General features: G+C 40.1%; 1 protein-coding gene and 1 pseudogene across 16 annotated transcripts in view; both read right to left on the bottom strand.

The window, feature by feature from the left end:
* The window catches only part of LOC143654390 (developmental pluripotency-associated protein 2 pseudogene), a 42,522-nt pseudogene extending 19,887 nt beyond the window's left edge, over positions 1-22,635 (bottom strand).
* FGGY (FGGY carbohydrate kinase domain containing) overlaps positions 1-24,032 on the bottom strand; it is a 515,661-nt gene that overhangs the window by 341,219 nt on the left and 150,410 nt on the right. The gene's annotated exons all lie outside the window — the stretch shown is intronic.

Below are 24,032 nucleotides of genomic sequence, written 5' to 3' on the forward strand. Positions count from 1 at the left end.
GTATCCAAGTCACCTCTAAGAGCAAATGAAAAAAGTCCACCATCTCCCTTCCCTGTTTATTATGGGTCAAGAGATTTAAATAAAAAAAAGCCCTCACCCTGGATAACAGAGACAGCTAGGCAAGACTGACAACAGGAAAAATGTCTAGAAGACAATGAGATCTTATCAGAAAAAGTCTCCTCCTAGACCACAGATTGTTGCTGAAAACAACAACCAGGGCTGACCTCAAGTTTGCATATAGGGCCCAGGAACATATTTGACACTAGGAAAAGTCATTCTCACCTTTAAATATGATAGAAAATGCCTCAGAAACCTGGGATTTTGTAGCAAAAGGACTCGAAACTAATCCCCTTTAATGTAAACATTCAGGGTGGAATGCACAAAATGCACCACAGAAACCATTCAGATGAAGCTTTCAAAGCCCTTGAAGCAAGACCATTTAAAATGGAAGTGGGCGTTGAATCTACAATGATAGACCAGGGGGGTGGCTCCAGTGATCACAGGGCAGAAAAAGTCAAGTCATTATTTTCTTCCCAGTAGTGGCTAATTCTCTGCAAGTTAATTCTTGAGTTGTCTAAAATGGGACCAGAAAATTAGTTCTTCATCTGCAAGAATGAGGATACTGGACCAGCTTCTGACCTGGAATTATTCTTTATTACCTCCTAAGAAGTGAGGAGTGGGGCAGGAAGTAGTATCTTGACTTAAGGCAACCATTTAGCTGAGTGAAAATCTCTTCTCAACTCTGAAACTGGATCATACAGCTATAAAATATATTGGACACACACACAAAAAATATATATATATATATTGGACACAAGTCAGGCAAGGGTGTTGGGTGGAAAGAATCAAGGAATGAACTGTGGGCCAAATTCAGAGAGTATGTATAACGAAACCTGTTGTCACTCACTTATTATGCCAGATCTCCCAAGCAAATTAGATTTAAACCAGACAGATCTGGGGTCCAGCCTAGCTGATCTTGGACTATTTTGTCTTGCTAATATTTTTGTCTATTAGCACAGAGTAAAAAACAAATGTGAGTGCCTGGGTATATGCACATATATGTACACATATATGTCCAGGTGTGTGTGTGTGTGTATGTGTGTGTGTGTGCATGTGTGTGCTGGAAATGATGGGGAAAGAGGGGTATTAGAGAGAATGAGATGTGGAGTTGTGCAGTAGAAGTGGGGACAGGAGACAGCAAATATTGCCAGCAAATTACTTTAGCTTTGAAACTGTAGATTCCAGATTCCTTAATATTTGTAATCTGAGGGTTGTATTTTCAAGACTTTGATCGAATTTCCCAAATTATTAGTTTTAGTAAAAGAAAAGCAATAGCACCAGATGAATTGAGTTGACTGGCAAGGTACAAAGTTACCTAAAGAAAAAAAAAGGTCACTAGGATTAACCACTGGAGTATAAATATTCCAGATATTCTCTGAAGATTGCTATTTTCACATTTACTTTGAATCTCTACATGCATACTTAAGATACCTGTATTTATTATTTTCAACCCCTAAATTTCTAAGCTAACAAAAAAATCCCAGAATTATTGAAATTAAATTTATTGGCATCATTAGGGATTTACTTCTTTAAAAATCCATTCTAGATCACCTACTGCACATGCCACTTCTCCATGATTTTTTTATAATTCATTGTACTATAAATTTGATTGCCATGTGCTTTCAGTTTTTATGAAAGTAAAGAAAGTTGTCTGCTGCCTGGTATCACTCACCTTGTGGCTTGCCACTTGGAACTATTGCTGAGCACTCCGAGATTAGAGGAGAGTCCTCCATCCTACCCAGAGAAGGATACAGAGAAAGAGCAGCAGGGTTCTTCCTTTTTTACACTAAGGAAGAAGGGCCAAGATTTTCAGCAAGTTCCGGAGAAGAGAATAGACATAAGTGAGAGGGATCCTCACCCTCACCTTGCTTATTCAAAAGAGTCTGACCCTGCCTCATGTTTCTCTCGGAACTCACTAGTGCCCAAAGGTGCCACCACCACAGATTCAGGGGTGGGTGGATCTGGGTTCAAATCCCAGTCACAGGACCTTGGGACAAACTGCCAAACTCTCTAAGGCTCAGTGATTTCAACTAAAAAAAAAAAATAAGTAATAGCTTTTAAGGTTTAAATGAGGTCATTCTGGTAAAACATCCCATAGGGTGTACTATATGTGATTAGCACTCAAAATGTGATTATTTTATTTTGAAAGTACTTTGCAAGCTTAAAAGAGCTGGGCAAATGTCACACAACAAATCTTTCAAATAACTCTCTGATCTCTGCATACTTTCAGGCGATGCCACACAGTGACATCTAATCATGATCTATACTGATGTGTGCCCCAATTGGAAAGTTCTAGGTGGGGTTGGGAACTTGACTTCTAGAGAGGCATACAGTTGTGGGGTCAAATTCCAGCTCTATCACTTACTAGCTGAGTGAGTGTGGGCATGTCTTTTAATCATTATGAGTTTTCCTTTCTATATAGATATACCCATAATATAATCTTAACTATAATAAACTCTCAACAAATATCAGGGTGTGTGGGTGTGTATGTGTGTGCATGTGTAGGTGTGTATCTGTGTGCATGTGTTCCTAACCATCTTGAGTATTAACGATTAAGACTGGGAAATATTACAGGACATTTGCAAGAAACATGGTATCATAAAATAACAGAGGAAGAAATTACCATCAAGTTTATGGTCAGATTATACCTGGCACATGTGCCACTATATCCCAGTCTATATATGTGAAAAACAAGAAAAATTGATTGTTCTTCCTTACTTAGCTGAAATTTTGCCTCCCAATCACCCCACACAGGGCCCCAGAGAGCAACTTCCAATCAATCAGAAGTGGGATGAGAGGTAATCTATTTGCCATCTCCAATCCAGTCCCAACCCAGTGTCACAGATGAGAAAGTAGGCCATCGAGGCTAAATGATTTGCCAATAGTCCTACATATTGCAAGTGAAAATCCCAGAACACAGATCTCCCAGCTCCTCATGCAGTGCTACTCTCTCACTCTGCCTCTCTGAGTTGTTCAAAGCATCCTCAGGGAAACGAGGAATGTACTTTGACAGCCTCGTTGTTTTCCTCCTCAGGACAGCATAAAGGGGCTGCTGCACTTAGCAGATTACTTGTAATCTAATTCCAACAGGACCTTTCTGTGGTAGGTGAAGAAGGAGAGGGAAAATGAAAGCATCTCTTCAAAGTCCTTTGGTTATAAAGACATGGAGATTAACAGATGTTCTTGGCCAAGTTTGGTGGTTCTCAGGAACATGAGCAAAAGAAATTCTCCCAGTCCAAGGAATATGAACTGAAATTTAAACTACAGCAAAGTGAGTCATTTGAACTGTGGAGGGGAATGCAAGGTAACTGCCCTCACCTCCCACAACTATCTCATTCCGTCGTGAGTAAAGCAGCGGCTATGCATTTGGTGCCATGGACAGATCAGCAGTGGCCTGAAGCCATCTGTTTGTCTGCCAGGCAGAATCCCGGCATGCGTTGGTTGCAACTGGATTTTTGTGGTGAGGAAAGCAGAGATGGCCCCAGCTGCTACACTAGACAAGGAGGCGCCTCCTCCTCACCTCTGTCCTGGGTGCCCTCCATGGACCTGAGTTCCCAGCTGTCCCTGTGGCTAAAGACTCTTCTTTCCTGACACAGAATATTAAATGTGCCCTCCCTCAAAAGGGAGAATTAAAAGAATTTTTTTGTTTATTCATGTGTGTGATAGCGAAAAGAAGGTGGGGTTGAAAATGAGAACTATTCTCTTTTGCTGGTGGTATCATCTGCTATGTGACTTCTACTTCCCTCAACTCTACAACATGCCCAGCCTCCTAAAGAGGTTTTAAAATACTATTGATCAAGCTAATAATAACCAAGGCTGTATAAAATTGCTGCCTGACTGAGCTTACAGAATTGCAGGAGACTACACCCTTTCTTCCATGTTAGTCTCATTCCATGCAACTCAGATTGACACAACCATCCATTTATTCAGTTAACAAACATTTATTGAGAACCAGCTATGTTCTAGGCACAGTTCTAGGCACTGTGGAGCAAGCAGACTCATCCCTGCCTTCATGTGGGTTAGATTCTATTTGGGGAAATCAGACAAAGAAGTAAGTAAAATATTTCCAGAGAGTATTAAGTAGTATAAGGACAGAGGTTAATATAGAGAGACCTACTTCAGAAAGGGTATCAGAGAAGCTCTCTCTGAGGAGGTAACTTCTGAGGTGAGAACTGCTGGATGAGAATTATGAATATACTACCAATTTTGGGAATTAAAGCTTACTGTATTATTTTTAGGCCTGGATTGCTGGTAGTTTTTTGGTGGAATACTATTATATCATTCAGCAAACTACATTCATCCTTCTTGACTCTCTTCCCAATCCAGTTCCCCTGTCCTTCCCTTCCTCTAGCTTCTGTCCCCATCCTGGATATCCTCTTTGCCACTCATCTCTTACAACTCCTCCAGCCCTTCTCATCTCCCGCCAGGGAAGAGGAGGAACTAGATTCCTAGTAGGGACTTCTCTCCTGGATCTGTAAGCAGTGAAATAAAAACTGCTGCTACCTGGAGGCTGCTGACTTAAAAAGAGGAACTGCCCAGAGGTCCTGACAGTTTACTAAGTATGGGGTGGGGTGAGGTGATTAAATACCCAATATATAAGAGAAAGTAGCTCCAGTAAAATCAAGGACAGAGAGAAGTAACATAAAAAAAAAAAAAAAAAAGGCAGTATCACCAGTAATGCCCAGAAAAAAAACCTGGTAACATTTTCCTCAATTTTTGTATTTGAAATGTATTAAATATTTAGTCTCACTGGTTAAAAATAATTAAGAAACATGAATACTCTTAAAATACTATTTCTCAACAAACACTTAAAATAAACACCGAAAAATCAATTCTCTTGCTCTGATCCAGTATCACAAGAGGAGAACGAGCCAGATAATTTCTGAAAACGTTAAGAACCAGAGAAAAAGCATTCAGATCAAAAGAAGTGGTCCATTCAAAGAATCCAAGGCAGGAACCCAAAAGAAGCAAGGGGGGCAGGAGAGCAGGGGAAGGCAGACAGATGGCATAGGACAAAGGGGAAGGATACTGACAGGTGGAAGAACCAAAGACAGGTGAAAGCACTGGGCATCCATCGTATATTCAGAGACCTACATGGTCTGGCCTGCCTGAATGGTGAGGGGTTGGAGTCACAGCTGAAGAGACTGGGCCAGGCCAGAAAGAATTTTAAATCTATCCTGAGGGGCTCAGCCTTTCTCCTTAAGTAACTGGGATTGACTGAAGGGATCTAAAATGGGAAGAACAAGATCAGACATTTATTTTTAAAAGGATCACCTCTGGATCCCTATCTTACACCCTACACAAAAATTAACTCAAAGTGGATCAAACATTTAAACATAAGAACTAGCACCATAAAGCTTCCAGAAGAAAATGTAAGGAAACATCTTCAAGACCTAGTAATAGGAAGTAGTTTTCTAAACTTTATACCCCCTCTGGATCCCTATCTTACACCCTACACAAAGATGAACTCAAAGTGGATCAAACACCTACACATAAGAACTAGCACCATAAAGCTTTCAGAAGAAAACGTAGGGAAACATTTTCAAGACCTAGTAATATGAGGTAGTTTCCTAAACTTTACACCCACAACCAACAAAAGAAAAAACAGATAAATGGGAACTCCTCAAAATCCAATGCATCGGGCGGGCCGCGGTGGCTCAGCGGGCAAAGTGCTTGCCTGCCATGCCGGAGGACCTCGGTTCGATTCCCGGCCCCAGCCCATGTAAAAACAAAACAAACAAACAAAATACAATAAAACAAGAAAATGTTTAAAGATGTTTCCCTTTCTTCCTCCCTTCCTTCCTTCCATCCTTCCTTCCTTCTCTCTGTCTTTCCTTCCCTTCCTCCCTCTCTCTTAAAAAAAAAAAAAAAAAAAAAATCCAATGCATCTGCACCTCAAAAGAGTTTGTCAAAAAGGTGAAGCAGCAACCAATTCAATGGGAGAAAATATTTGGAAATCACCTATCAGACAAAGGTTTGATTTCCTATATATACAAAGAAATCATACAACTCAACAACAAAAGGACAAACAACCCAATTACGAAATGTGCTAAAGATATGAACAGGCATTTTTCTGAAGAGCAAATACAGATGGCTCAAAAGCACATGAAGAGATGCTCATTTTCATTGGCTATAAGGGAAATGCAGATCAAGACTACAATGAGATACCACCTCATACCTATAAGAATGGCTGCTTATTAAACAAATAGGAAACTAAAAATGTTAGAGAGGATGTGGAGAAACTGGGACATTTATGCACTGCTGGTGGGAATGTATAATGGTGCAGCCACGATGGAAGACTCTTTGGCTGTTCCTTAGGAAACTAAAGATTGAGTTGCCCTATGATTGACAGCAATAGCACTACTTGATATATACCCAGAAGAGCTGAAAGCAATGAGACAAATAGACATTTGCACACCAATGCTCATAGCAGCATTATTCACAATCGCCAAAAGATGGAAACAACCAAATGCCAATCAACAGCTGAGTGGATAAACAAAATGTGGTCTATACATATGATGGAATACTATGCAGCAGTAAGATAAAATGACATCCTGAATCACATGACAAGATGGATGAATCTCAAGGACATAATGCTGAGCGAAATTAGCTAGACACAAAAGGATAGATATTGTATGATTTCACTTTTATGACCATCATAAAAGTATAATCAGAGGCTTATAATACAGAATATAGGGGACTTAGAGATAAATAGAAACTATAGATGGGTCAACCGTTAGCTAATGAAGTTGAACTCCAAAGTAAGGGAATAGATAGGAGCGAAGGTGATTCTCTAGTGGGTCTAGAAGTAATATTACCATATTGAAGATGAACAAGATTGAAAGGGGTTGTATAGACCTATGTGTTCCATGGATTCACACTAGAAATATGAATGAGTTTTCGTAAGAATTACTTTAAAGATATGATTCATGTATACAGAGTGCTTAAGTCCAGGGTACAGGGGGAAAACTGCTGTTGCATACTATGAGCTATGTTCAAAAAGAAACCATCAGCACTACCACAGCAATAGCAGAGGTAAATAATGGGGTGAGGGACAAGAGCTAAGAGGAGGTTTAGGTTTCCTATTTGGTGAAGGTGTATTTATTGGTTTCTGTCTCTTGGGAAAAATGAAATTATCTAAAATTGAGAATGTTGATGGACTGTGGACTTTGGGCCTTCTACATGATGCCCGATGAAAACAGGTGGCTAAAGGATGCACTGACGGAGAAGTAGACTGGTGAACGATGGGGTAAACTTAAGAATGAAGGTTGTGCTGCTACAAAAGGAACAATGTCATGAGGCAAGCAACAATGTCAATGAACATGTGGGACATCTGGTGAGATAAAATAAGCCAGAAACAAAAAGCAACAATGGTATGGTGACCTTTAGAAAATACTTATAAGAAAACAGGGACCTAGATTGTAAGCTTTTAGAGCAGACACATTAAGTCCAGAGTGATTATTATTTCTGGATTTTGAGAGGCTGTTTTATATATATAACCTGATATTTAGAGATAAGAACAAAGCCGAACAGGTTGGGGTTAAAGTAATTCACAATATAGGGGTAAGGAAGACAGTGTCTATATTTTAGAACCACATATACTCTTTGAGACCAATGGAAGAATGATTTATTTGATCTGGAACTGAAGTTTTCTCTAGTGCATAATCTAATTCAACCTATAGCTCATTGGAACAAATGAAACACAGGACATACAGAATAAGAAAGAGGTCCTTTAATCTTGTATAGGTTATGGTAATGCCTGAAAACATCCTAGAATATAATAACCAGATAATTAAAAAGTATTGGCAAAGCCCCCTGAGGTAGGCGAGAAAGAATACAGAACTATTAAACCTTACCATCAGGGAATCCCCCGATACTGTGTCAAACTTTAGGGATATCTAAATCAATAGGCCAAGCCCTCAATCATGAGGTTTATTCTTCTGAAGCTTATGTAGGTAGCGGAGACGCTTAGACTACCTATAAGCATGCCTAAGAGTTACTTCTGGAGGACCTCTGCTGTTGCTCAGATGTGGCCTCACTCTCTCTAAGCCCAACTCTGCAAGTGAAATCACTGCCCTCACCCCTACATGAGACATCCAGAAGTGAAAGTCTCCCTGGCAACATGGGAGATAACTCTCAGGGATGAATCCAGATCTGGCACCATGGGATCAACAATTACATCGTTACTGAAAACGGAAAAAGAAGCATAATTAATAAAGTATCAAAGGCAGAATACCAGAGGAACTTCTGGCAATACCAGAGCAACTTCCGGAGAAGATGGCGGCTTAGTAAGACGCGCGGATCTTAGTTTCTCCTCCAGAACAAGAACTAGGGGAGTAGAAATGATACAGAACAGCTCCCGGAACCACGACAGAGATCAAAAAGACAGCGTACCCCATCCTGGAACGGCTGACTGGCTGAGAGAACCCGCTTCGGGGAGATCGCCGAGGGGCGCGGGGTTCCCCGGGCGGGGCGGCAAGCGGCCGGAATCCCTCCCTTCCTCCTTCCCGGGCCAGCTGGGACAATTGGACAGGCGGTCCCCTCAAGCCGCGGCGGCTGGCGCCCCCACCACGCGCCAAAAGGCACATGAAGAGATGTTCAATGTCCCTGGCCATTAGAGAAATGCAAATCAAAACCACAATGAGATATCATCTCACACCCACCAGAATGGCCATTATCAGCAAAACAGAAAATGACAAGTACTGGAGAGGATGCGGAGAAAGAGGCACACTTATCCACTGTTGGTGGAAAAGTCAAATGGTGCAACCACTGTGGAAGGCAGTTTGGCGGTTCCTCAAAAAGCTGAATATAGAATTGCCATACGACCCAGCAATACCATTGCTGGGAATCTACTCAAAGGACTTAAGGGCAAAGACACAAACGGACATTTGTACACCAATGTTTATAGCAGTGTTATTTACAACTGCAAAGAGATGGAAACAGCCAAAATGTCCATCAACAGACGAGTGGCTAAACAAACTGTGGTATATACATACGATGGAATATTATGCAGCGTTAAGACAGAATAAACTTATGAAGCATGTAATAACATGGATGGACCTAGAGAACATTATGCTGAGTGAGTCTAGCCAAAAACTAAAGGACAAATACTGTATGGTTCCACTAATGTGAACCGACATTCGAGAATAAACTTGGAATATGTCATTGGTAACAGAGTCCAGCAGGAGTTAGAAACAGGGTAAGATAATGGGTAATTGGAGCTGAAGGAATACAGACTGTGCAACGGGACTAGATACAAAAACTCAAAAATGGACAGCACAATAATACCTAATTGTAAAGTAATCATGTTAAAACACTGAATGAAGCTGCATCTGAGCTATAGTTTTTTTTTTACTATTATTATTACTTTTATTTTTTTCTCTATATTAAAATTCTATATCTTTTTCTGCTGTGTTGCTAGTTCTTCTAAACCGATGCAAATGTACTAAGAAACGATGATCATGCATCTATGTGATGATGTTAAGAATTACTGATTGCATATGCAGAATGGTATGATTTCTAAATGTTGGGCTAATTTCTTTTTTGCCGTTAATTAATAATAAAAAAAAAGTATCAAAGGCAGAGAGTTCAAATAGAGTCAAGAGGCTACTCTGGACGTGGCTCTTACAAGCCACAGGTTGCAAGCTTCAGGTAGACCTTGCTACCTATCATAACCAGCCAACCTCAACCAGGACCATTCCAGCCAATCTTAAAGAACACCTAGGGCAATATATACAAGGGTTCCAGGTACTAGAGTAACTTGCCAGAAACCTACAACCTCCAGATGGGTCCCTGGTCCAGATAAACCCTGAAACCTAGCCCAGCCTCTCCAGAACATCAGATAGTTCCATCTCCTTACCCTATATTAGTGACAGATCCTTCCAATATGAAAAATTTAGAATTGCCATGTCCCAAACAACCCTAAAGAGAGGGATGGGAAGATCAAAGGTGATGGTAGAATTATATAGAGAAAACAGGACTTACCAAATGAGTATGAATGCTGAATCATTAAACTTATATCTCTTTTAGTCTCCGGTATTTTAGAGCAGCTAGAAGTAAAAGCCTAAAATTAAGAAATTGTACACCATGTCAAAGTCTGAAATATGTTCTACAACTAATTGTGGTGCTATGCTTTGAAATTTATAGCTTTTTTGTATATATGTTATTTTTCACAAAAAAAGGACAAAATGTCGATTGTGATGATGAAAAAGTATTTAAGCCCAATAGCCTCCTATATTCAGGAGCAACTAGAAGGAAAAATATGAGAGGATCATATGGTAGCCCATAACAAACTCTGGGATCTGTCCTGTAACAACTTGTCGAAGAGTGCTTTGAAACTATTGCTTTTTTTATTTCTTTGTTTTGTATATATGTTATACTATACAACAACAAAAAAGTTAAAAAAAAAAAAAAAAAAAAAAAAGGGATCACCTCTGAAGAAAGTAACTGGGGAAGCATTTAGGCTGCTGGAAGGGAGACCAGAAAATAGGCTGTTAAAGTATACTGGTGAGTGACAGCAAGTGCCCGGAATCTACTTGTGAAATTTTTTCTTTCTATCAGTCATTTTGATCTTTACACCATCAAAGAAAGCCAACTTGCTGACTGAAGTCCACATGGGCAGAAAACTCCAACATTCTAAAGCCTGTTACAAGGTGTCAAAAAAAAAAAAAATTCAGCTATGGCCTAATAACCCTGAAGAGGCTTCTGTCCTTTGCTGCCATGTTCCTTTGCCAAACAGTTCTCCAGTGATCACACTCCAGCCTTCTGAGCAGCAAGAAAGGCTTTCAGCTGGACCTTTACCCCAACCGGACAGAGAAAATCAAACTCACTGTTATGGCTCAGTAAAGGAAGGTTGGCAGGGCCTTGTGATCGATCAGGTTTCCTGATCTCTAAACTGATTTACCCCTCCGGATACACAATCCTCTGGAACCAAGAAAAGGTTGATAAACAGTGTTCATCAAGGCTGTGTGGCATAACAAAAAGATAAATCTAGCCTAAAATTCTGGTTCTGCCACCCATTTACTGTGAGACTGTGGGTATAATACTGAACTTCTCTGAACTCAACAGCTCACTAACCTCACTGATCATGAAAGTCATGTGGGAATACCTGCTTTTCAGGGATGTGGCAAGAAGAAAATATAAACTATGAGTTAAGCCTACAAAACCAGTAGGCACTCAGTAAATATTAGTTGCCTTTTTTTTCTGACTTTCCTTTTTGTAGTCACCATTTATTTACCATGTGCTTGTGTAATAATTCCTATATACAAGGCCCTGCTAAGTGGTAAATCATCTTAAATAAAACAATAACAACAAAACACTTGCCATGTCCATTACTGGTATAACTACCTGACGATACAATCTAAATCTGTTCCCTGAACAACTAGAATACCTCCAATCTATAAAAAGTCATTAAATTCAGTAACTCACTAACCTCACTGATCATGAAAGTCATGTGAGAAGCTGAGAAACGTACAGATTTTAAGAGTGTTTCCACCCAGTCTACATACTTTTACTAAAAAAAAAAAAAAAAAACTTTATTAAAAATAAAAACCTCAACTTGATTTCTGAGCCTAGTTTGGGATCCACTAACCCAATTTCTCTCTTCCCAGAAAATGATTAAATCAGACCCATTTTATAGCAAAATCTCAAAGCCAAGAGCACACTCTAAACCACAGACAATAACAAAACAGAACATGATCCTAACATCCCCTTTGCAAATTGAGACTTGAGCCTAATAATAAAAAGTTAAGAAGTGTTCTTAACTTCAACCCAAATCCTTCTCATTCTGATCATGGTAAGGGTTATAAAAAAAAACACGCAAAAAGAAAGAAAGCATCCCAAGGACTAGGTAGCTCTGGGGTGGGTAGTTTAGTCAAGTTTAGGCCTCAAACCTGTCAGACCACATAGAGGTCAAGACAGGCCTCTTTGGGAATCCAAAAAGTACCAGACCTTTGTGCTAAGCCTTATGTTGCTATATGGTCAAAGAATATTTATAACTTGATGCAAGACACAGGTCTTCTTTTCCTGTCAGTCCAAACGAAGGGCAGGGAAAGGACAGAAAGGACAGGACCAGAAAAGGAAAAAGGAAGAAAAGGGAAGGGAAGAGAAATACTCATGAAGAAAGGGAAAAATATTTCTGGATTAAGGAAAAGTGGGTGTCGAAAAGAAAGTAAGGAGACCAAATCAAGTACCCTTAAAAACCCAAATCAAGTACCCTGAAGAACCCAAGACTTTCAGAGATTCCAAATTTTACTTTTTAGCATGCCAAGTTTCAAACATTAAAAATTAGAAAGAATAGTTCAGATGTACTTATCTCCTAGTTTTAGATAATTTTACCTCATGGCCAATTTTGTATTTATACCCCTATCCAGTTCTTTTAAAACAAGCTCCAGACTTTGTATCATTTTTCTGTAAATAATTCAGGCTATACCTCTAGCATATGAGACATATCTTTTTAAAATAACTACAATATCATTACATACTGAAAAATTATAATTCCTTAAATCAACAAATATTCATTCTATGTTCATCATACATTACAACTGGCTGATATGCTACTAAGTCCCATTTCATTATAGGTTTTCCCTCCATCTCTATTTTTCTTCCCTTCACAATTTTTTTTTTTTTTTTTTTTTGGTGAACGAAACTGGGTCACTAAACGGGCTTTTTATGTCAGAATGTATTTAGTGTTTGTCAGAAAGAGATTTCCCTGTGTTATGAAAATACTTGAGAAGCTTCACTTAAAAATCTTTGGACAAAAACTGGGTTTTTCAAAAACAGCTCTATGAGCTAAGTGCAATGCACACCAGAAACACGCATTTAAATTGCCCTATAATAGCAGTTGGAACAACAACAAGAAAAAAAAAAAAAACAGAAAATACTTGTGCCCAAAGCTTCTTGGTGTCCTGGCTCATGCGGGTGAATTTGGGCCTATCTGTGAAATCACCCATTTCTGTTAGTCTCATCTAAGAGAAAAACCAAACAAAAATTTTCAAAAAGACCAATTTCTGGGCTTCAGAGATTGCAGAAATACAACTTTTTGATCATTTCATGGTAGACAAATCAGCAAACATACGGAGCACATTTCCCTTAATAGACACCAGTGCACAAGCACTTGGTGGAACACATTTGGGGAAGTCCTGAACCCTACAAGCTTGAAAAATAATTTGACAAATTCACTGAACTCCAAATGCCCTGGATTCAGTCAGCCGCTTCTGTTTAAGCGTGTGAGATTCAGAAAACGGATGAGGTTTCCTTACTCCTCTCATCACACCTTCCAAAAACAATGTCAAATGTTGGTATTCAATGTGAGCCACTGCCTCTGCCCTTGCAGTATTACTGGTAAGGCAGGGGAGACCTGTCTTCACAGCCTGCACAATGCCCACCCACCCCGTAGCAGGAATACGACTTCCCTAAAGCATGTGTTATCAAAGGGTCAGCCTCTTTTGATGTTATCACCTCTTTTTACCCTACCTTATAAATACTCATAATTCCCACTGGACACAGGTCCAGCCACTCAAAATGAGAGTCAGGAAACATTTCCCGGTGCTCTGTGGCATTTGGAGGATGCCCAGAGAGAAAACAGTTATGTATGTGTGATAGCTGGCATTCACTCCTGGTGTTAGTACAATTTTTCTGTCTTGTGAAGGGCCCAAAACTGTTTTTTACAAAATATTTATATTTTCATACCTTTAGAAATTGATGAGGATTTAACTGGTGAAAAAGCCAAGATGCTTTCTTGAAGAATTCAGTCACAGAAAGAAGACTTCCAGAAAGCACTACATATTATCCCACTTCAAATTAAACTTCAGAGGATTTGGAATTAATATGCTTACAAACAGGAAAACCAAATGACCAGCAAATGCTACCCTTTTACTGTAGAGTTCTTATTACTCAGGCTGCAAAACTGACTTTGAAAACATGCTACGTACTCACAGGCTAGAATTACCATGTAGAAAAAATCCGTGAACCTACAATTTGCATTTCCAACTTTCTAAACCCATATGGATAATTTCTCTTCACTGGTGGCAGACATTTCCAAGCACATCTCCATATTGTGCTAGACTCTGATCTAGCTTCATATATTAGGAGGTCATCAAACTTTCCTTTTCCCCATTAAGGGCCTGTATTAGTTACGGTTCTCTAGAGAAACAGAATCAACAGGGAACATTCGCAAATATAAAATTTATAAAAGTGTCTCACGTGACCACGGGAATGCAGATCCAAAATCTGCAGGGCAGGCTGTGAAGCTGACGACTCCGATGGAGGGTCTGGACATACTCCACAGGAGAGGATCACCAGCCAAAGCAGGAATAGAGACTTTCTCTTCTGAATCTTTCTTAAAAGGCTTCCCGTGATTAGATTAAGCATCACTCATTGCAGAAGACACTCCCCTTTCAAATGGAATCAGCTGCGAATGCAGCCGACGTGATCATGATCTAATTCTATGAAATGTCATCATTGCAACAGACAGGCCAGCACTTGCCCAACCAGACAAACAGGTACCACAACTTGGCCAAGTTGACACATGACCCTGACCATGACAGGGTCTTTCAGAACTGAGGCTCCTAGAGTGATCTTACTTCTCCATTTAGAAGTTAAGTGCTCCAAGAGCATAGCAACTCACCCCATACAACCCTAGTCTCCTACCTTTCCATGGGTGATAGATGGTCTCAGTTAATACCAAGCACCAATTCTTTGGGTTTCCAAGGTAAATCTCCCAGGATATTAAAAAAGCATGCTCAAGTCCCACCCTTCACATCCCATCTGAACAATACTGCTTCTACTCAGCCCACAGCAAATAGGTAAATCAGACAAAAATTAGCAGCATGGTTGGCAACATCCATACTGATGCAAATAGCATGATAATGACCAAATCTTTATTTTACTCATGACACACAGACATAAATTGTGTCACCGTCACTGGTATATTGGAAACAGCCTATTATCTGTCATGATTAGGAGACAGGTATACTTACTAATAGAATTACTTGGTTTATACTACGGCTTTTGTTCAGAATTTCATCTCTCATCTTTCTATCTGTAGCATCACTTCCTCCAAGATACTTTTCAGATGCTGTCTAAGGAATTTTGTAAAAAAACAGTAGGGTCATATAATTTTCTACTTAAAAACCTTTGATGGTTTCTTGTCACCTTTAGGATTTTAACAAAAATATCAAAAGAAAACATAAAAAAACATTGATATACATTGGAACCCTAAAATTTGCCTTTCTAAAACAAAAGCTCGCAGAAAACAAGGCAGCCACGTAGGTTATTGCCACACTGTCCCGATGTGGTTACCAGAGGCATTCCATAAAAAAAATAAAAACTCTGGGAAATGCCATGCCAGGAGAGGGGAGCAGGTGGAATCTCATCCCTGGAGCCAGTTCAGGGCAGGCCCATCTGCTGAGGGTGGCTGGGGAGGGCTGCCAGAAGAAGCACATGACCTTCAGAGTCCCCATCCAAAAATGGAGCTCAAAGATAGCAGGCAACAGGCTCCCTGGCAGAGAGGAGGCCTATTTGGTTTATTTTCAGAGACATAGGCTCCCTTATATGACCATATTTTTAAATTACATTAAAATATCTTCACTGATCACTGCTAATTCACAATTTGTGCTGAGCTCTTCCGTGATTCAACTGATTTCATGGATAAAGCAAACATATCTCCCTCTTCTGTAAGGAAGAGATGTGCTTTCAAACAGTCTGAGTGCTTGACAAGCATCATTTTCTATTTAGATGACACTGCAACTGAAAATAGATTTTGTAAAACTCAGCTCAGTAGAGGAGGTCTACTATAAGCAATTCTAGGTTATATGAGCTGATTGTTTCTTCTTCTCCTTACACACCTGTCATTTAAATGTACCATAATAGAGGTGAGCAACTTATTATTTTGTACTGATAAAGAGAACAATCTCTGCAATAACATCACCTGGGTTAATGTTAATCGCTACCCTGACACTTGTTACTACATAGATTTCAACGCATTTAAGTTTTCTCCAATTCTCAGTTTTTTCATCTGTAAAATGGGTATAAAAATGGGGGCTTAGCTAGAACACCTCAAAAACGAGCTGAATGATTTAATTACATTTATAGCAGAAAGGAAGAAAAGGAGACACATTTGAAAAAATACTGAGAAAATAGCACAAGATTTAGACCCTGACTCTTGCACATACAATTTGTCAGTGAGACGGACATCTAGAATGAAGCCTGGCTTCAGCCTGGACCCCCGAAAGGAGACGGTATATCATCACACAGAGCAAGGCAGAACAGGCGCAGCTTGGTAGGAAATTTGAATCTGAGACATGCTGGTAGGACACAACAGTGGAAAAGCCACATGAAAATGTCCAGTGGCCAGTCAGATATTGAAGTAGGGTGAAAAATACAGATTTCGGAAAGACTGGTCCATACACTGAAACCAAGCCATGTACACTGAGGTAAGCCAAGAGGAGAATTTCCGCAGAAGTTGCAAACCAGTGGCCCAAGGATAACATAGGGAATACAGGCTTGTTTGCCCCCTACAGGATTGTAAAATGTTTGGGCCAACATATAAAAATATGGATTATGAAATTTAAAAATCTGCATGTCTGGGCAACAACAAAAAAAACAGATAAAGGAGACTTTATCAAAACCAAAACCTCTTGCGCATCAAAGGACATTATCAAGAAGATGAAAAGACAAATTACAGAACAGGAGAAATATTTGAAATCATGTATCTGATAAGAATTTAGCATTCCAAGTATATAAAGAGCTCTTAAAAAATACAAACAATCCAATGAAAAAAATAGGCAAAGGATCTGACATTTCTCCAAGAAGATACACAGATGGCCAATAAACACGTGAAGATGCTCAGCATCATTAGTCATTAGGGAAATGCAAATCAAAACAACAAGGGAATACCACTTCATGCCCCTCCCCACTCCCAAAGAAGAGGAAAATAAAAAATAACAAGTGCTGGCAAGGATGCAGAGAAACAGAGCACCTCCACCCACCCATGCCATACATTGTTGGTGGGAATATAAAATGGCTCATCCACTAGGAAAAACAATTTGGTGATTCTTCAAAAAGTTCAATACAGAACTACATGACCTGACAATTTCAGTTTTTGCTATGTACCCAAAAACACTGAAAGCAAGGACTCAAACAGATATCTGAACACCATTGTTCATAGCAGCATCATTCACAATAGCCAAAAGGTGGAAGCAACCCAAGAGTCCATCAACAGATTAATCAATAACCAAAGTGTGGTATATAAATATATATATATATATACAGTAGATTGTTATTCAGTCATAGAAAGGAAAGAAGTGCTGATCCATGCTACAACATGGACAAACCTTGAAGACATCATATTAAGTGAAATAAGCCAGACACAAAAGGACAAATATTGTAGGAACTCACTTATATGAAATAATTAGAATATGCAAATGCAGAGTACAGGTTACCAGGGGCAGGAGTGAGGGCGGGGAATGAGAATAATGCCTGTTTGGTACAGAGCTTCTGGGTGGGGTGATAGAAAAGTTCTGGTAATGTAAGGTGTTGATGGTAGCACAATGCTGTGAATTTAAGTAACACCAGTGAATTGTGTAAAAAAAATGGTTAAAATGGGAAATTTTATGCTATGTATATGCTATCACAATAATTTTTTAATCTGGATTCTTAGCTTATCTTGAAATATCAGAAGACCCTCTAGTATCTGGCCAGCATTCTCCCTTCACAACATACTCAGAGGTCAGTGCAAGAGGCCTCCTTGAGACAGGACACACTGTATGGAGACCACCACAACTGCTGCTACATACACAGTGTCTGTGCATGCACTAATCTCTGCCTGCAACTTCCATGTGCTACCCTCTTGGATCCTATAGGAACAGGAATTTATGACATCTGTTGCATCATCTCTGGCAGACTGAGAACAGATAACCAAGCCTAGTGAAAACTAACACACAAAGATACTCTAGGCAAGGAATCTATAGATGAGAGCTGGAAAGAGGTGTCAGAAAGGCACAAGGATATGCAGCAGCATGAAAGTCAAGGAAATAAGGAGTGAAGAATTCGCCTTTAATTATTCTTTGTCTTACCTCCCCTCCCCGTCCCCCATTAGTTTAAATCTAAACACTTATCATCATCTTTACTGCTACAGTCCAAACCACCATAATTGTTCACTGGATTATTGTATCTGCCTCTTATCCAGAATCCCTGTTCCATTCTTGTCTACCAACAATCCACTTTCTACAAAGCAGCAAGAAACAGTTCATTAAAATACAGATCAGATTATGTCACTCTCTTGTCAAAACTACCAGTGGGAGGGGGCCAAGATGGCGGCTTAGTAATGTGCACGTGCTTTTAGTTCGTCCTCTAGAGCAACTACTAAATAACCAGAAACAGTACAGAACAGCTCCCGGAACCACGACAGTGACCAGACACACAGAGTACCCCAGTCTGGACCAGCTGGACCGGCTGTGAGTCTCCGGAACAGTGAGTTCCCCAAGCCGCACACAGTTCCCCAAGCCGCGCGCAGTTCCCCAAGCCACGGCGGCCGGCGCCTGGCGCCCCTCCACCACAGGTGGCTTCCCGGAGGGAAAGGAAAGAGTCTCTAACAGTAGCAGGGACTGAGTCCAACCAAACACCAACAGTGGCATTAATAAACAAATTCTGACTACTAAAAATAGGCCCCCAGCTCAGGCGACCTCCGCCTGCTCAAGGCGGAGGTCGCCTATTGGGCTAACCGAAAAAGAGGAAAAGGGACAAAACAGAGCCTTCTGAGGCTGTTTCTACGGAGGCTTGGCTGCCTCTGGATTCAGCAGCGGGACTACATATGCTGCAACTGCCCAAACACAGAAACAGGCTGCTTTCAGGGCTGTCTCCCACCTGAACCTTCCCCACGGGATGGGTGAAACGCAACTCAGGTGGAATCCCTCTCTCAAGGAATTCAGACCCCAGGGCTTCGCAATTTGAAGCCATTAAAACCAGCCTACAACCTCTCCTCTGTCTCCACCACACCCCCAGCAGGGAGAGCCTTCCAAAGTTAAAGGAGCCACAACATCTTTTGCTGGTGGGACCCGCAGACAGACAAGCACCACATACTGGGCAAGATAAGAAAAACAGAGCCCAGAGACTTCACAGGAAAGTCTTTCAACCTGCTGGGTCTCACACTCAGGGAAATCTGATTAAATGTCCAGACGCCAGCAAAAAATAACAAATCACACCAGGAAAACTGAAGATATGGCCCAGTCAAAGGAACAAACCAATAGTTCAAATGAAATACAGGAGCTTAGACAACTAATTCTGAATATACGAACAGACATGGAAAACCTCTTCAAAAACCAAATCAATCAATTGAGGGAGGACATGAAGAAGGCAAGGAATGAACAAAAAGAAGAAATGGAAAGTCCGAAAAAACAAATCACAGAACTTATGGGAATGAAAGATACAGTAGAAGAGATGAAAAAACTAACCAGTGGCCTTCCAATACACTCAATAAAATACATCCAAATTCTGCATCACGAGCTTTAAGGTCTTATAAGGAATGCGCCTTGCCTATGTCTCTGACGACATGTTCACTAGCTCCTTGCTGACGATGTTCAGTCACACTGGCCTCCACGCTGTTCTTCAAACAGGCCAAGCAGACACATCTGCTTAGGGCCCTCATACTTCCTCTTCCTCCTGTCCGCCTCATTTGTCCCTCAGCTCATTTCTTCTCATTAGTGCCTTCTCTGTTAAATGTCACCTCCTCAGAGAGTACTACTAACCATCTCAAGGTCATCACCCACTTGCTCTACTTCCTGTCCTCTCCCTGCTGCACTGTTTTCACACTACTTGCCGTGAAGCTGAATTTTTAATTAATTAATTAGTCTGTTTATTTGGATATATTCTACCTTCCCCATTAAAATAAACTGTATGTGATCAGGGGTTTTGTCTACCTGAATACAACTCCTGACACAGAGAACATTCCAACAAATAAGTTCTAAATAAATGACTACGTGATACTGTAAAAGTCAAAAGAGTATAGAAAATGAGTAATAAACACAGCATGTCCTTGCCTGGGGTTCCTAGAATGCAGACCTGAGAAAATGGGTCTATGCTCCATGACTATAGTAGAAAGTTCAATCTCAGGGAGGAAGAGTGGAGTGATGGACAAAGGAAGTCAGCAAAGAAAGAGGGAGAGGCAAGAAGAAGCTGGCCCCACTGAGTGGTTCATTTCTCCATTCTACAGAAACATCCATGATGGGGAGAAAGGAGCATTAAGTCCCCTGCAATCCAGATTGTACACATGTGGCACAGAGTGAGATACAGCGGTGGCACCAACAAGGAAGCTTCACAGTGCATGACAGTACGCATCAAGGGCATGAGGTGAGGCACTGCCAGGTTATACCTGTAGGAAGTCTTTCAGCCTGTGCAAATGCGGTTGCCACAACACAGATGGAGCAAGAAGTGATGCAACTCTCCTTTACCATTCTTCTGAAAGGATCTGACACTGGCATAAGACATATCTGATGCACAATAATATCAGAATTAAGAAACAATAATATCAGTGTCAGTGCACTGGGGAAAACAGAAACTATTCACAGGGAAGTAAGGAAGTAGAAAGTATAAGTAGGCTGATATCAGGGCTCTCGAGAGAATCAACTGATTCCAGGGCTGGAGGAGGAAAGGAAAAGTGGCATTTTATGGTGCCAGGAAGTAAAGGTGTGTTCCAAAAAGGATGGGGGTACGACAAAAGGACACAGAAGCCAATTTAAAGGGGTTCCCAATGGTTAAATCTGGGAGTATTTAGGCAATAGAACAATGATAGCAACAGACTATCATTGGAATAAAATAAGAATTCATAAATCCATACTGATATAAATAATTGAATGAATAAATAAATGGGGGATAAAGGGAAAGCTACTTACAATAAAGCTCCAGTTAATAAATAAAGAAGGAATCAGGAGAACACCATCTGGAAAACACCATAGGAATTATTGTTACTGGCAAAAGTTATCAAAGGATTCTAAAATTAGTGGGCAACAGTATGATAAGAATCATGTATTTATATAGTCTCAAGGTTTCTCCCCTACAAGCTGATTATGAACTACAACGGGAAAACAGTACCTTTAAAGTGGAGAAACTGGCAGTCACTCCCTTAAACAAAGTGGCCAAAGTTAACATCACCAGCAATGGGCTAAATTAACATCATGTGCCTCCTAATATACTGAGAAAGACACAACATCATTTCTGTGGTTTTCCTGCCAAAAATGCATAACCTGAATTTAATCATGGGGAAACATCAGACAAACCTAAATCAGGGGGCATTCCACAAAATAACTGGCCAATACTCTTTTAAAATGCCAAAGACTGAAGAACTGTTCCAGACTCAAGGCGATAAAGAAGATATGATGACTAAATGTAATCTTGCCATCCTGGATAGGATGGTGGTCCCGAAAAAAGGACATTAGTGGAGCAACTGGTAAAATTTGAATGAGATCTGTAGATTAGAAAATAGCATTGTATGGGTGTTAATTACCTGATTTTTATAATCGTATAGTGATTTTGTAACATATTAACATTTGGGGAATCTGGGTAAGCAAAGGTTGACGGGTAGAGAAGAGAGGAGGTGGTAGACAGAGCAGATCCTAAAGGAGATGGAAGTAGATAGCATAGGCAGGGGACATGGAATGAATAAGAAGTCTTGAAGTCAGAGTTGCAGCATGGACACTGCTCTATTCCTCAGACTCAGCCAGTTACTGGTACATTGCAGTTTCTCAATACATTTCTGCTCAATGAGTAGATGAAAAGATAAAGAAGGGGAGGAAGAAGAAAGAAATCCCAATGGCTGGCAACTATAGGGCTCCCAATTTTACTGTTTCACTCTGTGATGCACTATAGTGAACCTAGGTATTAGGGAGGAACCTAACGCTACCACCCAGGGTTAAGGACCACCTTGAGGTTTCAGACATTGGTTCAATGGCCCTGACCTAGCTGAGCCCTCAGGAGAGAATCCATTAGCACACTCTGCTTTCAAAACCTTTCTACAAATGGGAAACTGTTTTCCCAAGGCAATGTGGAAAATATGCCAGGAAATCTTATTTGACATCCTTTCTTTATGGGTAGGTAGAAAGTCTTCTCTTTTCATTTTTTGTTTGTTTTTATTTGTTTCTTGAACCAGATTTATTATATAGCAGGCTTTTCTGGATGCATAAGTATATCACCATCTGGGGTAAAGAGTCAAATACGGTGCCCTCATTTCTTCCCCTCCCTGTATATTGATGCTGCAACTCACATTAAGGAGTCAAATATAATTCCCCTTCTTTTTAATATGGATTGGCTCTAATGACTTGCCTTGACCGATAGATGTGGTAAAGTATGTTTTCAGACTGCTGAGGCTATGTCAGCTTCTGCCTCGGTCTCTCAGAACATTTCCTGTCAGAACTCAGCTACCAGGCTGTGAGAAGTCCCAACAACCTGTGAGTGATCTGGGAGGGAGCACCAGAAGAGCAGAGCCTCTAGTTCACCGGGAATAGCAGCAGTTGCCAGCCACGTGAATGAGTCATCTTGGATGTTCAGCTCAGTTGAGCCTTCAGATGACTCCGGCCCTGCCATCCTCTGACTGAAACTTTGCGTGAGGAAGCTAAGTAAAGATGGCCCAGCTGAGCCCAGGCAGTTCAAAGAAATGAGAGATGATAAATTGTTTAAAGCCACTAAATTTAGGGGTAGTTTGTCATACAAGCAGTAGATAACACATCACTGAAAAATGGATCTAAGGTGCCAGATGTGAGAAAGTTTATAATTTAGACTTGAGGCATATTTTTTAATGTACGAGTAAAGGAATAGTTAAGGGTCTGGTTCTAAAGTCAGACAGACCAGTAAGTAAAATCTGGCTCAGCTCTCCCAAAGAGGACAAATCACTTCACTTCTCTAAACCTTAGTGTCCTTTCTGTAAAAGAGAGCAATAATCGATTAATATCCTCATTAATGAGGTTTTTGTGAACATTAAATGAAAAAATCTATAGCTGTGTACACTGCTTGGCATAAAGTTCTCTCAAATGTTAGCTCTTATTATTATTAGCATCAAACAATGGGAAAGGATCAAAGGAAGAATCAAAAGAACTTTTCGTAAGGCCTGAAATAAATCTTCATTCTATGGTCCCAGTCACTTGGTGACAACAATAGTGCCAAGATTTTTCTCTGGATTAAGAAAACAATGCTAATGATCAGAGATCATACTCCAATTTCCCATTAGGGCTAATTGCTATGCTCTGCTCTAAAGTGAAAGAAAATTCCCTTAATACAGTAGCAGTTTCATCATATACTATGAATTCCTAAAACCCAATACTTTCCAACTGCCCAGGATGTATGACTCCTGGATAGAATCTGCAGATTCCATGAAATATAGAAAAATAATTAAAAAAAAAAAAAAAAAAAAGAGGGTGGAGGCTAGAAGGAATTGCAAAGCAACATAGTAAAGTGAGAAAAAAATTTTGACTTGGAATCAGGCAAACCTACATTCAATTCCCAGCTCCTCTACTTACTAGCTACATGTCTTAGACAGGTACAAACTCTGTGAAGCTCTATTTCTTCATATGTAGGATGAGGGTAACAATACCTATCTCTTGGAATGTTATGAGGATTAAAGCTTCCAGCCTAGTGTCTGACACATGTTGACATTCAGTAAATGACAGATAAGTAAAGAATGAAGGGAAGGAGGTAGGGGGAAGAAAAGTAATTGGAAAACTTCTATTAATCATCTACTAAATTCCAAACACTTTAAGTACATAATCTTATTGATTGCTAGAGACAAACCTAGGAGAGGTTGTAGTTACCATTCCCATTAAACAAAGGAGATAGCTAAAAACTTAAGTAACTTATCCCAACTTATACAGAGGTTAGTGATCAAATTTTGTAGGATAGTTTCTAAAGCTAACAGAAATGTAGAAAGAGAGAGAGGGGGGAGTGAGAGAGGAAAATTAACATCAAGATATTCCAAAATATACTCAAGC

The sequence above is a fragment of the Tamandua tetradactyla genome, chromosome 2 (genome assembly GCF_023851605.1).
Source record: "Tamandua tetradactyla isolate mTamTet1 chromosome 2, mTamTet1.pri, whole genome shotgun sequence".
Taxonomy (NCBI): domain Eukaryota; kingdom Metazoa; phylum Chordata; class Mammalia; order Pilosa; family Myrmecophagidae; genus Tamandua; species Tamandua tetradactyla.